Raw genomic sequence first — 17,410 nt, 5'->3', positions numbered from 1 at the left:
GTAAGGGGGAGGATGTAAAGGTTATTAAGTACTGTTCAGGAATTATTGTTGTAGGAAGTGGGAGTGTTAAGTGGAAGTAGATTGTGATAGGTAGTTGAGGGGTTGGGGTGTGGCTATGCAAGTATAAAGCTAACAGCACTGGGCGTGGGATTTGGGGGTAGGGTAGGGGAGTGGAGTGAGCCCGCAGGGTGAACGGAGTGGGTTAGAGCAGATAGATGAAGAATTTGCAGAGACAATCAGAGAGTAACAGGTTCCAGGTGGAGAGAAGGTGGTCAGAGGTAAGTAGAGTTTGGCAGGTTGGAGGTAAAAAAGGATAGTGGAGTGGGAGGAAAAATAGGAGTGGTATAATGGAGCTAGAGGGTGGGATAAGAGTAGCAGAACAATACAGAAAGATTCTCAGCTAGGCAAGGGGAAAATCAGAGAGAAGATCCAGAGAAGTAAAACTAGGGAAAGTGGGGGGAATAGTTATAGCCTAAAGCTAGCTTGGAGCACCACCTAGTGGGCAGAGAGTAGAATACAATGAGGTAACTGTGATAGAAGTAGCAGGTAGGGGTGAAACAGATAATGGGTCCAGGAGTACGGAAATATGGCAGTAGGAACACAGATAGAGAGGAATATGGCTGCTGGAATCCTGGCTCAGAGGCTTAAATACTATCTATACTTGATACAGGATAACTTATACAGAAGCATGTTACAACCTATACTAGGTAAAGTGTAAATTAAACAGATACACTTAAGAAGTAGGACTTGGGTGTAGCATACTTTCTTAATCCATTAGAAACAGGGAAGAAAAATCAAATCACTGGGCAGCAGAAATCTTTGGCCAGGCATTGGGATGGCTGGAAATGGATGAAAGGGGTCTTTACAGACTAGGCAGGTCCTTTAGTGCAGGATAGGAGGTACGGAGTTTCTTAATCCGTTAGAAACAGGGAAGAAAAATCAAATCACTGGGCAGCAGAAATCTTTGACCAGGCATTGGGATGGCTGGAATTGAATAAAATGGGACTTTACAGACTAGGCAGGTCCTTTAGTGCAGGATAGGAGGTACAGAGTTTCTTAATCTGTTAGAAACAGGGAAGAAAAATCAAATCACTGGGCAGCAGAAATCTTTGGCCAGGCATTGGGATGGCTGGAATTGGATGAAAGGGGTCTTTACAGACTAAGCAGGTCCTTTAGTACAAGATAGGAGGTACAGAGAAATTCAAACAATTCCTCTGGTACCAGGAAACACTCAGCAGCCAGGGCAGGAGCAGGGATAATAAAGATCTTTGATTTGGAAAGTAAAGTTGAAATGTGAGTTTCCTGATTTCTTTAACAACTGTACATGCTTACATATGTACTCTGTAACTTGTCTTAGATGCAAATTCAGGGTTTCTGCAAGGTCAAATGTGTCTTCATATATTGTTTAAGTAAACATGCACTTCTAGACTGCGTCACATGTATTATGTTAGATAAAGCTTACCTAAGACAAATTGTTCAAAACATTAAAAACATTTGATGTAAAAAAACATAAAAAGTCTGCCATTTCTTAAATTACGAATACGCAATAAATATTAAGTGACATCTTTGTATAAATGCATCTCAACTTCTTGCAGCAAGAAATCTGGACAAAGCCATAAATAATGGAGGGACAAAGGCCCAAAAATAGGAGCAATTTTTAAGTATTGGTCTTACAAACTTAGAAATTTGATATAATAGAATTAGCCTTTGCATAAATTTTTTGAAGGGTATGAAGTCAGAAACCCAAATGTTTGTCATTATTTTCTGATATCAGTTCTCAATGATTTGCTAGAAAAACATAGTTTTATAGAAGCAGACCAAAAATATGAGGCAAAAATCTAGACAATTGAGGGGTGTGGTAATAATCAAAAAATCTTAAAATAACCTATTACAATTGGCCATAAAAGATGAAGGTTCATACTGCTAATTAAATGTTCTTTCAAACTGCCAAGTATGATAGTTCTGAAATAATGCTTCCCTATTTGCAAATAGGAAAATAAAATTACAGTTGGTTAATAAAAATTAAAATGTCATCTGCTTTTCTTCTGAAGTCACACTGTTATTCCTTAACATTATTTCCATGACAGACCTTATTAGCTTTCCCTTTATGCAAAGTCACTATCACTGCATGTGCATGTTCATCTAGACCATATTGCTGTTACAAAGATGCAGAATGAAATGAATGGAGGTATTTGCTGTTTTTAAAATGATCTTTTTTATAATAACCAAACCTGGGAGTGTTTTCATTTTTTTACTCTAAGAATTTCAGTGTTATTTGTGGTATTTTTTAATGTTTTCTAACTCTATGGCCATCATGACTCCACTGTCTTCATACTGAAGTGACTTTGATGAGTCACAGAAAATAGGTGTAATGGTTCTAGTTTAATATATTTATTTTTACTTAATTTAGAAGAGGTACAGCATATGTATCTTGTTGTCTCTTCTTTTTAATTTATTGATAAAATGTTCTATTTGGTGTGATTACAATAAATAATCTAGTAATAATCAATGCCTGAGGTTTGTGTTGCTCAGGATTTATCCATGAATACCAGATTTAAACCTCCCCCCAGGATGAAACCCAAGAGATCTGACTAAAGCACAAGTGAATAAACACTGTACAACCCACACTCTGTCCACTTATAACTGCTGCTATACCCTGATATGCTTGTATTGTATTTTTTGTTTTAAAGTAGTGTTTCTTGCTACAGGAGGCTAACAGTCAAAGGTTCCACTTTGGTTACAGCATAAAGTAATGCATTACATCTATGCATTTATGTTGCAAGGTCTTCTGTTGTGAAAGCTTTCATCTTTGATAGTTAACCAGTGTTGTGCACCCTGACAAATATCCACTATTAGAGTAATTTCAAAATGGATATTTTACAAACTGAAGGGACAAGAGAATAAACTTACAAGCAAACATTGTAAGAGATGTAAATGGAACTTGCAGGTAAATACAACAATTCTTCAGGGGCAGCTCATGTTATCGGACTGCAGCCTCCCCAGCTGTGAACCACAATGGTACAGTCCTACAAATCCAAATCCAGGCTCCATACAAAGTGAATCTGGACTGCTGCCTTACCAGTCCAGATTCAGGAAGAAGGAAGCAGACTGCTAATTCCCCAGAAGTCTATGTGGTGCTAACCACACAGACTCAAAGGGGATCGGACTGCTGAGTCAGCAGTCTTGGAACGTTCGAAAGAGCCGAGAAACCGGAAGTGTGCATTCTGGCACAAATGCAGGATTACTGAAGCTGTGGGTTGCACGAGAAAGCTATGTGGATACTGAAGCTGTAGGTGATTGCACGAGAAAGCACTATATGGATTACTGCAGGTATGGGATGAAGAAGCTGTGAGAAAGCTATACGGGATGAAGAAGCTGTGAGAAAGCTATACGGAATGAAGAAGCTGTGAGAAGGCTATACGGAGTGTGTGTGTGTGTGTGTGTGTGTGTGTGTGTGTGTGTGTGTGTGTGTGTGTGCATGTGTGTGTGTGTGTGTGTGTGTGTGTAATGCCCCAGTTGGTTTATACTGGTGGCTAGAGAGAGCTCAGGATACCTGCTGTCGGGCTTGAACCATTTACCTTGGGTGCAGGTAATAAGAGCCTGAATTCCCTACCCACCACCACTTGTGAAATGTTTGCAGATTTTTGCTTCATATTTTGTTCTGTTCCTTGTAAAATCTATGGTTTCTGAGTTTTTAATTCCTTAAATAGTTGATGGTGCAGTACTAGCATTGTTGCCTCACAGCTAGAGGTTCTCTGGTTTGATTCTTGGCTGGGGTGCCTTCTGTGTGGAGTCTGCACGTCTTCCCTGTGTTTGTGTGGATTTGCTCTGGTGTCCTCCCATGTTACAAAGACATGTGTCTGCAATATTTCTCCCTGAGCCTCTGCTGAAAATTGGCTTTTGTTCCAAGTCAGACTTTTCTGGTTAACAAATATTAAATAAAATTGACAGGTATTTGAATTTCAGACTTCATATTCTTCAGAAAGTACATAATAACACAAAACCTTTTATTCTATCAATTTTCTAAGTTTATAAGATGAATATTTGAAATTTGTCCCCAGTTTTGGGACTGTATTCCCCCATTATTGGCTTTGTCCAGGTTTTTTGTGCTAAGGTTGAGAGCTATGGTGAGAACTGAATTCACTGAATATGTTTGAGGGCTGTATTCCCCCATTACTGGCTTTATCCAGGTGTTTTGTGCCAAGAGGTTGACAGCTATGGTGAGAACTGAATTCACTAAATGGTAGCCATTTAAGTTTCAGTCTTCCTCTCTTTCACAAAACAGCTGATTTGGCATAGTGGTATGTTGCTCTGACTGTTTTGCACAGGGTCCTGGGTTCAAGTATTGGCAGTGAAATGCATGGTGGCAACACAGCATTTTGTTCTAGCAACTTCCCAAGATTATACAAGCAATGGTTAAAATGTGTCCCTGGTCTTTGGGCTTTTGTCCCCTCCCAATGCATTTTGGCTTTTTCCAGATTTCTTGTGCTGAAAAGTTAAGAGATACAGCTGAGTGTCGAGTAGATTTTACAAGGAGCTGAGAGCTGCAGGGGAAGAGAAGTTTAGTTCTGCTTATGCTGAGACTGCTTGCATTGTTAATAGCACAACAGGTAATGTACTTGCTTTTGATGCAGAAGGCTTTGGGTTCTACTCCCACAGTATGTAGATGCATTGCTGATATTGTACTGTGTTGTAAATGGGGTGGATGCTGCCATCTTGAGAATGTCCTCTTTGGTGAAACTACCTAGTAACTATGAACCCATCCATTATTTGACATCCATTCCCTACTGCAATATTACTAGCTTATCATTTTTTAAATGTAATATAGGAAATTTATTCCTCAAGGGCAACAGGCACTATTTGTAGATGAAAAAATGTTTGCTAGCAGCAACCTCATTAGTTACATATCTTTTTAATGTGGATTTATTTAGATGAATTTTACTTCTGCAGAGATTGTGCATATTTACTGATACTGGTGGATTGTAGAAGTTTGAGTAGACTTTTATGATGGAAATGTTCTCAACTGGGCAGTTTTGTCATTATTGGTGCATGCATTTGTCTCATTGTTTACTGGAAAAATGTTCAAAACAATACATTTAAAACACCCTCTAACAACTGTACTGTATTATACAAGGATTATAATTTAATGCAATCAGGAAGGTGCATCACAGAATACATGTATGTTTTGTGTGCAAGGAGTCTATCATTTGAAAATAGCCCAAAGTTAATCTTTATCTGCCACTAGCCAAATGTATTTTCTTTGAATGTGGGTTTCAATGCTGTTCCAATGAATGCGAGTTTCAAGGGCAAAGAAATTTTAATGCCAAGTCTGTTTTCATTGAGAGACTGCATTGCTTCATTTAGCAGATGTCTTAGTGTTTGTGCTGTAAAATGCAAAATAAAACTTTCAAATGAAGTCCAAATCATCGTAGATCTAAAGCAGTATGCACATTACTGTTTATGGTAAATGGGGTGAAATAGCCAAGTAATGGTTCATTGGAATGGCTACAGGGGGAAGCTCCATTCCACCATGATTTTGTGAGGGGGAAGGGCGGCAAACTCAAAGACAGCTCCGGCTGAACTATACCTCTCAACTGTCCAGATTTTCACAGAATGAATAGATTTTTGCTTCTTATTTTTGGTTTGTTCCTCATAAAATTTGTGGCTTTCTGGCAAATCATTTAGGAATTAAGTCACTAAATAATGACAGACACTGAGTTTCAGACTTCATAACCTTCAGAAAAATATATGCGAAAGCAAGACCTGTTATTCTATCAACTGTCAGAGTTTATACAAGAGCAATTTTTAATACTGTTTATATGTTCCCCCAATATATTTGGCCTTGTCCAGATTTCCTGCATTAACAGGTTGAGAGGTACGTGCAAATAAATTGCTTTATAGAATTAGGCATATCCAAACCTCTCAACTGTCCCCAATTTTGGCTCAAAATGTTGCTCTTCCCCTAATAATCCCTCTGCAAAATGGCAATTTTGGAAGAAAATGAGGCGGGTTTACAATTAATAAATAACTGTAATAATCAGAGTTATAGATTACTTTTATTTCAGAAATGCATGTAGATTCTTTTATTTTGTCAGCTGCTTGGGTTAGCAGTACTAATATTAAAAAAGTGTCCTGTCTTTGACAGGTTCCCAGCTGTATTGTGTGGCTACTTTATATTTTTGCCTCACATTTTTGGTCCATTTTTCATAAAATTGTGTTTTTTTGGCAAATTAGTGGCAAATCATTAAAGACTGAAGTTAGAAAATAATGACAGACATTTGAGTTTCAGATTTCATACCCTTCAGAAAATTCATACTAATGAAAGACCTACTATTCTATTATATTTCTACGTTTATAAGAGCAACATTTAAAAATGTCCTTATTTTTGGGCCTTTGTTCCACTTCTATGTATGGCTTTGTCCAGATTTCTTGCTCTGAGGTTGAGAGGTATGACAAATGTGTCAGGGCCATCACAGTCAGCCAGAGACATTTCAAATTGTGACATACTTGTTGCACCCCACTACCCCCATGTAGTGACTCTGGATGTGTGCAAGCAAGGCAAGGAGCGGTTATGCAGTGTAAATGTGCAGAGTATCCCCCTATCCAAGGTAGGCACAAGTACTACAGTGGCTTTTCATCTGTCCTTGATTTTGCAGAATGTTCTGGTTTCTGTCATATTTTTATACTGTTGATTTATGATTATTATTATTCAGAAAGTGCCTGTTGCTCTGTGTTTAAGTAGCAATGCTTTAATGGCCATCAGGTAAGCTTGTCTGAGATTGTAAGATGCAAGTAAGCTTTAATAAGCATACTGTTAAAGAATTGCCAGCATTGAAAGCCTTTCTGTTGTTGCCATGCAGAGAATACTTACATAACTAGATAACTTATAAGCCTTGGGTATTGAAATGCATATGACAGCATTTGTAATAAAGGACAGGATTGCATTATTTTAAGAAGCTCATTACATTTGTTGGAGACTTGCAATCATCTTTGCTGGCTTTACATGTAAACTAAACAGAATGCCAATCTATCATGTGTGGTCCATAACCTGTGCAGTAATCCTTTAAGCAATATATCTTGAGCTTGTTTCTTGTTTGCTTTTCATTTTTTACTTTGATCATGTTTTCCCCATGAAACAAGTAGATAGTTGTTGTCAGGCAGCAGGTCTTTTTTGGATAAGAAACATTTTCACAAGTGGGGGTATCACAGAGATTGCTACTTTCAGCATGTTACTATGTACTTTAATAAATCTGAATATAAATTATAATTAGAACTGCAGTGCAAGGAGAAGTGGTTTGAGCTGAGTGCTGCTTGTTTTTCTTATACTTGATATTGACTGGCAATCCAGTAATGTATTTAAAAAATGATTTATTTTTTCCTGCCTCACAACCGTTTTTTCCATCTAGATATTAAGTAAGCTGTCATGCAGCCAATGCATTGAAATATTTTTTTTTCTTCTACACTTCATTTTGTCTTGATTGGACTCTCATGATGACAGTTTGGCACCCAGGGCAGTGTATTTAATTAAAGTTACAGTTTTTGTGGTTTTGAGCATAGCTCCTCCCCTTTCTAGTTGGCCGCACCCCTTCCCATTGACCCCACCCATTCAGCTGTCTCCTGCAGCCCTCCCTTTGATTTGAAGTCACCAGCCGCCACTGCAATTCTTACTGCTGATTTCTTTTTATGTAGGCTAAATATTAGCATATTAAGCAATATAGGTTAGTGCATTACTTTGATGTTATGGAAGAGAAATGAGTCAATGATAAGGTAAGGCAAAGTGAGAAGTGAACACAGTTCACTGACCTCAGAATAAAAATAGATCAGCTTCAAAGGTTAAAGTTCAGATCCCATGCACTTAACTCTGTTTGTATGATAACAGAGAAATGGTTATCAAAGTTCACAATGCCTTACTGTCATAAAATGAATTAATGTAAACACATGTCTTATTCATTTACAGCAGTATAAAATGTATCTGATGAGTATAAGAAAAAATAAATAGTGCATTATTCTTACTACTCTGCAGAACTTTTTGTGTGACCATAAGCATGTATTGTCATGTAGTGGGCTTCTTTTGTTCATATTTATGAGAACATTCATAGGTTAAAGTTATTTCTAACATATTATGCAGTTTGCTCTGTGCCAGAGCCTCAGTAGGTAGCACACCCAACTTTGGTGCTGAAAGATTAGAAAGCAATTTTTTTTATCCTACCCCAGCTGCTTGGATTCATTTTCCAGTACTGACACTGCATAAGGTGGGAAGGAGGGTGCGTGTACCACTCCTGAGAGTGTTGTTCTTCGGATAAAACATTAGACTAAGGTCCCATCTGCCTAAATTGGTGGTAGCTTGGATGGATGCAAAAGATCTCATGGCACATATATATCGAAAAGAGTAGGGACATTATTGATACAATACATATGATTATTACACACACAATGTTATACTAATACCATAAGCTTATTTGTGTAACACACAAGTATAAAAACTTAGATGCAAAAAACAAACATATCCATTATCCTACCAACCCATTTATCCACACTCATTTTGTCATTTTACTTACCATTCCACCACCATCTCATAATTTATTAAATAACAATTCTTCACACCTCCTGGTTCCTGTAATCCGATAATACTCATTAATACTTTATCAGTCACACCCCTCTGTTGTGACATACTCTCAGGGGGTAAACCATGAACTATCATTTCAATAGTCACTTATGAAAAGACTAGGGGATGTTCTCTGGTGCCTTGGTCAAGTTTCCCCAAGTCATTATGAATATTGCCCAGATCTCTCCTGAAAAGAAGCCCCTGACCTAGTGAGACTAGCCCAGTCAAGAAAGCATTAAAAAAACATTTTTTTATTTTACTACTGAAATCTGAGTCGTGTATACTATTAGTTTTCTTTTCTACAGTTTATAAAATATTTTATCTCAGCCAGACCTACACTGTCTGATTAATGCAATCCATGATATGATTTAATTCTATTCACGTTTCTTTTGTTATGCACTTCTGTCATCTTCTTCACCCTTAAATACTCTAATAGTTTACGACTCCTGTTATTTCCATATAGTTTGTACATAGTGGTCTTCCTATTAATCAGATGTTCCTGTTATTTCCATATAGTTTGTACACAGTGGTCTTCTTATTAATCAGATGTTCATTTACTCTGAAATAGTTACTACTTTATATTCTTTCTCTTTGTGATGTGGTGTGTTTGGAAAATATTTTTGTTGTGCTATGAAATTCTTACTAAATGTATTAGAATCTATGTAATTTCATTATGTTTTACTTCTTATTTGTCTTTTATAGCTAGTCTGGATCCTGTAAATGTATTGTCTCAGTTATTTCTTATGTAATTTTTACTGTACTTTAAACCTTAACCTTTAAACCTGGCCCTAATGCCAACCTTACACCTTCCCTTAGCAATTCTGTTTCATAATATTACCGTTACTCAAGATGCTGAGACACATCACATAGCAGCAGCATGTACGACACTAAATCTATTTCCTTTCCTAGAGCTTACACTAACCCTAACTTGCAAATGCTTTCACACTCCCGCCCCTAAAGCTAAAACTTTCAGTATATCTGAAATTTTTGCCATTAAAATCCCAAACACATTTGAAAGTTTTGTCATTAAAATCCCAAATCAGTCCTTACCTTGCCCACATGCACTTGATCTTCCTTCTTCAGACATGTCCATCATGTGACAAAGAGTGCTTTCAATTAATTTTCTAGCACTTTACTCACTCGATGAACAGTTTTGGCAGATTATGTGAATCCATATATATCTATCTATCTATCTATTGACAGCACAGAGGTTAAGGCAAACTGGTAGATCTGGGTTCAAAACCTGGTTGGGGCACATCTGGGCAGGAGTAGTATCTATCTACTACCATAATATATCTACTACTTCCATAAATATATCTATTTCCATAATATATGCCACAAAAATCCAACAGTAGTTTATCTGTAGAGTCGCCGTAAGTCAATTTTTGACTCGGGGGCAATTAGTTGCTTGCTTTTATACACACACACACACACACACACACACACACACACACACACACACACACACACACACACACACACACACACATACTTACACACATATATGGGCTCACTTCACTCTGTTGAATTGTCAGCACATTTAATTTCACATGCTTGTGTGTGTGTTCTTCTTTAACTCCTAAAGTATAGAGACTACAACCTTTTCCTTGCCTTCTTTAATTAGATATGTATATATTTATGGCATTTAGTTTTAGTCCATGACTCTGACAACAGTTATTTATGTGGGACAAACCCTCTTGTAGGATCACTGAGTATTTGAAGGATTCAATGATTGCTCCCAGCTTGCAGTCATCTACAAACTTAGTCAACCACAGACCCTTGACATTTGCTTTGACTTCAGAGAAATAGGTGCCAAACAGGAGCAGCCCCAGCACACAGTCCTATGGGAACTCACTAGTGACAGGTCTTTTTGTGGAAGTGGCTTCCCCATCCTAAATTCTTGTATCCTATCTGTGAGCCAGTTTGAAATCAAGTTGGTAATGTGGGGTTTATTGCTAATTTAACAAGCTTTTCAACAATACCTGAATGGAGTATCATGTCCAAGGCTTTGACCAGGTCAAAGGCAGGCAGTATGTACTGTCTTCCCTTCATTCATTGTTTTTGTGACTTTTTCAAAAAAGTCTACTGGGCTGAGTAGGCATGACCTTCCTTTGACAAAGCCAGATGAAGATGAGTCCATTGTTTGGAGGTTTTTCTATGTCTTTATTGATTAATTCCATGATGTCTTTCCATGGCTTTACATATGAGGCTGGATAGACTTATGGGATGGTAATTGCCAGGGTTGGTGGATAACCCTCCCTTGTGCAAGGGTATGATTGTTCCATTCACTTGGTGGAAAGCCAGTTTTAAGGCTCAGACTGAACATTGTTAAGGAAATAGAAATGTCATGCTTCATGATATTCAAGATGCATCCTTGGATGCTGTCAGGGACTGTAGCCGTAGTTACTTTTGGCCTTTGAAAGCATCCTCATGATGAGAGCTGAAGATGTATGGATTTTTGGTAATCCTTATGAGATGACAGGGGGTGAGAGGTGGTGAAGTTTGAGCTGAACTTATCAGTCAGTACGTTTGCTTTACCCACAGCTTCCATATAGGTGGTGCTGTTTACAATTAGTTCAGCTCACTACTGTTGAGACTGTGGCTATAGTTGAAGAAGGCCTTGTGGTTTTCCTTGGCCTGGGTGGCTATTTTTTTTTTTTTCTTAAATTTGGTATTGGTAGTTTTAATTAGACTCCTAAGTTGCTTGTTGAATTTAATGATCCAATTTCTATTCTGACGGGTTTTGCATTCCTTACTCTTATTCTTTGCTATAATTTCCTTCTACTTCTTATAAAGCTTATTTAAGTTGTGATACCACCAGGGAAGTTTGTTTTTAAGGTTAGCCTATGCTTATTTCTTCTGGGTACAGCTAGTTCTGTGCAGTTGTATACATGGTGGTATAAACTGGCAGTTTATGTTTCCACATAAACAATAGAGCTTTCTTGGTTTGGAAGGATTTAAAACTAGCCAGGGCATCACTTTGTATTAGGAGGTTTGCTTTGGAGAAGTTTCTAAAAGTACCAGGGTTCGAGGAGTTCTCAGGTTTTAATTTTATTTTGAGGGAGAAGGGTTTGAGGATGTTACACTGGGGATGGAGCATAGTTCACCTATCATAGTGAGGTCAAGGATGATATTTCCCTTTATTGGTACTTTACTAGATGTTCTACAGTGTTTATATTGACAATGTTCAGGAATCTTTGAGCTAGCACACTAGTATTGGTATATAGCTCACCAGGATATGGTAAGTGACTTTGCTGATGGTGAGTTGGACATCAAGAATTTAAAGGGCATCATGCTGCTTTACCAGCCTTGATGTGAGACACGTCTAGATGAAAACTCAAACACCTCCTCCTTTCTTCCCTTCCTGTGCAGTGTCTAGTCTAAATGTATGGAAGGCTTTGTAGGCCTGCACCACTGAATGCTCTTCAGTGATTTGAACCATATCTTGGCCACTACACAGATGTCAATGCCTCCCAAAGTTAGGAGGGGTTACATTGAGTGGATTTTTTTATTTAGGTTCCAAGTATTTTTAGTGGTGCCTTTATATTCACCTTTGTTTGTTTTATGTTTGTAATGTAAGCACTTTAAACATTAGGCCAACCTCCCATTTTGGTATGTCAATCCAGCTGGCTTTGCCTGTAAAGGCACTATGAGGATGGATAGTATTTTAGCCAATACACAAAAATCTAGAGAGGACAAGTGCAGACCATCCCTGGCAAAGCAGTGCTGTCTGTCACTCATGTCCTCTCAGGCATGCAGATATTGTACTCTTCAAGCCAATTATTAAAGTCAATTATTTTTTTGCTTGTCTTGAGGTACCATCCCAGCAGATGTTAGAATGTTGCTCGATGCTAGGCTCATATCTGCCTGGATCAGATAGTCCAAGAGCTGCATCATGTTTCTCTTTATATATTCCAGAGAGGTACACCTCCAGTAGTTTGCATCAGCATGTACTATAACAGAATCATGATGGTACTTGCTGTTTAAGGACTTGCATGTGTGATCTGGCAAATCCTGGCACCAGACAAGCCACTGACTGTCACCCTTTCCTTATTAAGTCTGGTGTGTGGTGCATCAGTGTGGCTAACTATGGGGTTACCTATGAATGGAATATTAGGTCAGATGGATGCTTGCCTTATGGACTTGACATCTGAGGCAATGTGACCCCATCTGCTATGTGAGGTGGTAGTCTTTGCCTGTATTGCAGGCTAGACATGTTGCTGAGGATACTCTTGTCTCGTGCTCTTGTCTCATTTCAGAGGTCTTTGTGGTTTGGGCAAATTAAGCATTAGAATCTCTGCATAAGATGGACTATGTCTTTTATGAGAGGTGTGCAAGGTGTGATGTTGTGTGAGCTGATGATAATCCTTACATCAGTGGTGGATGTGGGCAAGCTTTTAGCCCTCAGTGAAGTAAAATACACACCTCTCTTGCATACTGTTGTTTGAATAGTAGGTAATTGTCAGACAGCACAGCACAATTCTTACATTGTGTCAAGATACCCATTTCAATCAAGTTGGCTACAGAAATTGAGAGAGTGTGCTTGTCCATGATTCCTAATTACTGCAGTGCTATCTGTCTGATAGTGGAGTACTGGTAGTAACACAGCTGCACGCAGCTTGGAATTAATAATTCTTAGCTTCTTCTCTCACCAGAAGCAAACAGTAGCAGTAATTGCAGTTCCTAGGCTCACCAGTGATTGATAGTCTAGTCCAAGATGTTACAGATGCGACAGATTTTAAAAATAAGATGGAAAAAGGATTAATACTCTGAGTATTGTAGTGTGTAGTAAGTAAGTAGAATGATATGAAATAGAAGATCACTCAAGAGTCTAAGAAGAGGGCCTTCCCAGTTGATCTATCAGTACCCAGCAGATGAGACTCGGAGGACTGTCCAAAGTCCAATTTATAATAGGGGCAGGCTGAGCATAAGTCACCAAGCTTAAAATCACAATAGTGATGGGGCAGGTGGATGAGTGGGGGAAAATCAAATGCAGCCAGACAACAGCAGTAGTAACAAAGCACTTCAGCTAAATAATTAAGCTAAATAAGAAATCTTATTTCTCAGTTCTTCCCACTAATCACCTAGATTATATTCTTTTCAAGGGTCTATATCATGTCAGAAAAACGTCATTACAGTGAATGCCATTTCACTGACACATATAGACCGAAATCGGAAAAGAGCAAAAGCTCAGGTCAGTGATTTCCTTCCCAGGGAAAGAAATCCCTTGGCCTGAGCCATGACATTGCCCTTTACCCAACTGTAGTGTGATCTCGGAGTTGGTATATTTAGTTAGGAGAGATGTGGGGGGGGGGGCAAAGCCCCTACTTTGTAATGTTTTAAGTGGTATGTTGTGTTTTGTTGGTTCACCGATTTTTTCCATGGGAAAAAAATCGGTGAACTGGGGTTTCTCTCTTAAGATTTCGGTCTATATGTGTCGGCGAAACGGCATTTGCTGTAATTCCCTTTTGCTGATATAATATAGACCTTCTTTTCAGACAGTGAATAGAAAAGGAATTCTTTTCTAACCGACCCTAGTCAAGAACTTCTAAAACTCCATAAAAAAAATAAACAAACTTCCAGGTAAAACAAAATTTAAAATACCAAAAAAGGTAGTAAAAATCAAAACATAATGGAAGAAAGCACACAGCACTTCTGCTAAATGCGTTCTTGAATGCTTACTGTTTCTCATGATTCTGCAGATGAGCATAAAATGAAGCAGCATTTTCTGATTCAAGGCAACATCCTGTCATAAATAACTGTAGGCATAACAGAGAGATTTTTAGCTAATGCCACTGTAACCTTGTGGACTATTACATGAAGGTCTCAATACACAGGGACCTACAACTCTGAAGTTTTCTAGCTGAATTCATACCCACAAAGGAAACTGCTTTCCAAACAAGATCCTTAAAAAACTGAAACCTTCCCCAAGATGATATTAAAAGCCCAGTTATGAAAGACAGATTTTCTGAGGGTAGGATAGGGTTAAGTGCTTTCGTAACAGACATCTTCAGATTGGCCAAGAGGCTAGAGTAGGATCTCGGATAAGACATTTTGACAAAGTAACATAGTAATTCCAAATGCAAGTAGCAAGTGTGAAACATAAGCCATTATACTGTGAAGATTAAACAGTAACCCTCCTGTGTGGCTCTGGAAGTGTGTACTCTAACATCCAATGACTGCATCTTGAGGTTTTTGACAAGATCAGGTTATGGCCTCATATTTCAAACAAATATTCAAATCTCTGAAACCTTAGGTTCCTAAAGAAGTGTAAATGGCAAGTTCTTCAGTATAAGCTATTTTTTACAGTGGTAGTATTATTTAGATTCTAGGTTGTAAACTGGATTTCATAAGTCAGAGTAACAATAAATGTTAATTTTGTAAAACCGAATACAATATATCAGTAACTACTCAAGTAACCCACATGCATTCAGTAGCATGTTGTTCATTCAGCAGACAGCTTTCATCTGGGGCTAAGCAGTCCAATCTGTGCAACTTCCTTGTTGAGATAGTTAAAGAAATAACAGTATTGTTTCAACCTACATTGCTATGAATGTTTATATAGGGACAACAATTATCCAAGATTTTTTCCTGTCCTATAGGCACATGACATGTTACTTATTCTACATTACCGAATGCCCTATCAGCCATCTGAATGTGCAAAGATTTCTCTAGAATCTGTTGAATTTTGTGTGTATTGCTTCCAAACATGGTAACAAACCATAAACATTGCTTGATATCACTTAAATTCTTAGATTTATAAGTCAACAAATCAGAAAGATGACAACGCCCTGCCCTCGCCTGGGCTTGTTTTACTACCAATTTAATATAATCAAAATTTAAAATGTATATCAGCTGACTTTCCTAAATCCAGATCAACATTACAGATGCACTTAATGCACAAAAACTGGAAATAAGGGATGTGATAAATCATGAATTTAGGATGACAAGTTGAAGTCAAGAAAGATTATTAAGTTTTTAGAAAATGATTTATGGTATAAATACATCTTTATAACCATCTATCAAGTTGGTTACCATGACATTTAATAGTCTAGAGTAAAGAGGTTTATTTAACTGTAAACCTGATGTCCAGATAAGTTTAGCCTAGTTACAATATTACCCCATAATAGCAAACAATCATTGAAAAACATTCTTCATGTTTCTACATCTGAATAATATAAATTGTATTCCTGGTCATATATCTAAACATGTTCCAAATACCCCATAATGATATTGACATTTATGTGGGCAAATGTAGCTCCCATAGCTGTACCTCATGATTGTAAATAACATCTGTGGTCAAAAAGTATTATGTTCATTTAAAAAACAAACCCAACAAATATAATAGAAAGGAGTTAAAATCATGAGGATAAAGATTCCCAGTTTCCATCCAGAAAGTATGGCCTTAACATCAGCTTTGTGAGGAATAGATGTATAGAACATTTCCACATCCAGTATACATAATAAAGGTTGATTCTCAGTATGCATATTATCCGTGAGTGAAACAAATTCCATCACGTCTTTAATTCTAGATGTTACCAGACCAAATAAAGGTTTCAAATAAAACTCACAAATTTTTCTGACAATTCTTCCATTACAGAGTCATGGCCTGAAGAAGGTATAGGTTATGGGTAAGTTCTTTATGCACTTAAGGCAGAAAATAAAAAGAGTGACAGATGGTGTGACTTAACCTGTTCAGTAATGGTCCCTTTAGTCACCATACCCTGTAAAAATGTATCAGTTGTATGTTCAACCCGGGTCTATCGCATTTAAGCAATTCAATGAATATGTCATAGGGAAAGGAGATAGTTGGCCAACTTCATGGAGTTGCCCTTTCCTTCCCTATAGTGCAATCTCGGAATTGGTATATTTAGTTAAGGGAGTGTGGGAGGCAGAGCCCCCCACCTGTATTGGTGTTAAATTATTTTTTTTTAGTGAACGACCACGTAAGTGTTTTCCCTAGGGAAAAATTTGTTTACCTGGCCGTTCGCTCTTTTTAAGTTTTGTGCATTATGTGTCGACTTTTACATAGTCGCACATACGCACTTTCGGTCTTATAATATAGACCCTTTAACCCTTACTATGGGATCCATTTGCAAGGGATATACACTCTCATCTATACCAATTTAGCCAAGAAACTTTCACCTAAAGAGTCCTAATGCTTGCTATGGTCCTATATACGTGGAAATGGGGGAGACTAATACTTATGCATTGCAGTGCACACATCATGATGACATATTACATAATATATATAACTGTACTGTCTGATGCAAGGCAGGCATTATCAGAGTCACCACATAGAATTCCAGATACATCTGGGCAGTCATATCTAAACTTCAGCTAAAGCACAGCAATCAGACCATTGGTAGCCATCACTGAGCCTGAAACTCTGACTTACAGGATTCCAGTCATCACTTTATATTTGGCAAGATTACAACTGTAGTACAAATCATCCTTGATGGAGCCAAAGCAAAGAGATGTTAACAGCAAAGTCAGACCCAAAGTCATACAACTTAACAGTTGTAATATTAAATTTTTACGCCATTCCAGTCATGACACATTATTATCCAAAAGGTTGTTCTTTTCTCTTATCAGGCTACTTTGCTGTCCACTAAGAAGAATCCATATAATGGTACAGCATACTTACTGGGCTACTTCCTAACAAATCATTCTGCACACATCAAACATCCTTGTATTGTGGCATATGCCTTCAGTGACTGTAACATCACCTTTTAGATTTTAACAATGAATTTGGCAGCCACTCCCCACTATTTATAGATTCTGTATAGGACCTCTTTTCATTCT

Source organism: Protopterus annectens, chromosome 10.part0, assembly GCF_019279795.1.
Source record: "Protopterus annectens isolate FY-2018-M chromosome 10.part0, PAN1.0, whole genome shotgun sequence".
NCBI classification, from domain to species: Eukaryota; Metazoa; Chordata; order Ceratodontiformes; family Protopteridae; genus Protopterus; species Protopterus annectens.
Note: the sequence above shows the minus strand (reverse complement) of the source record.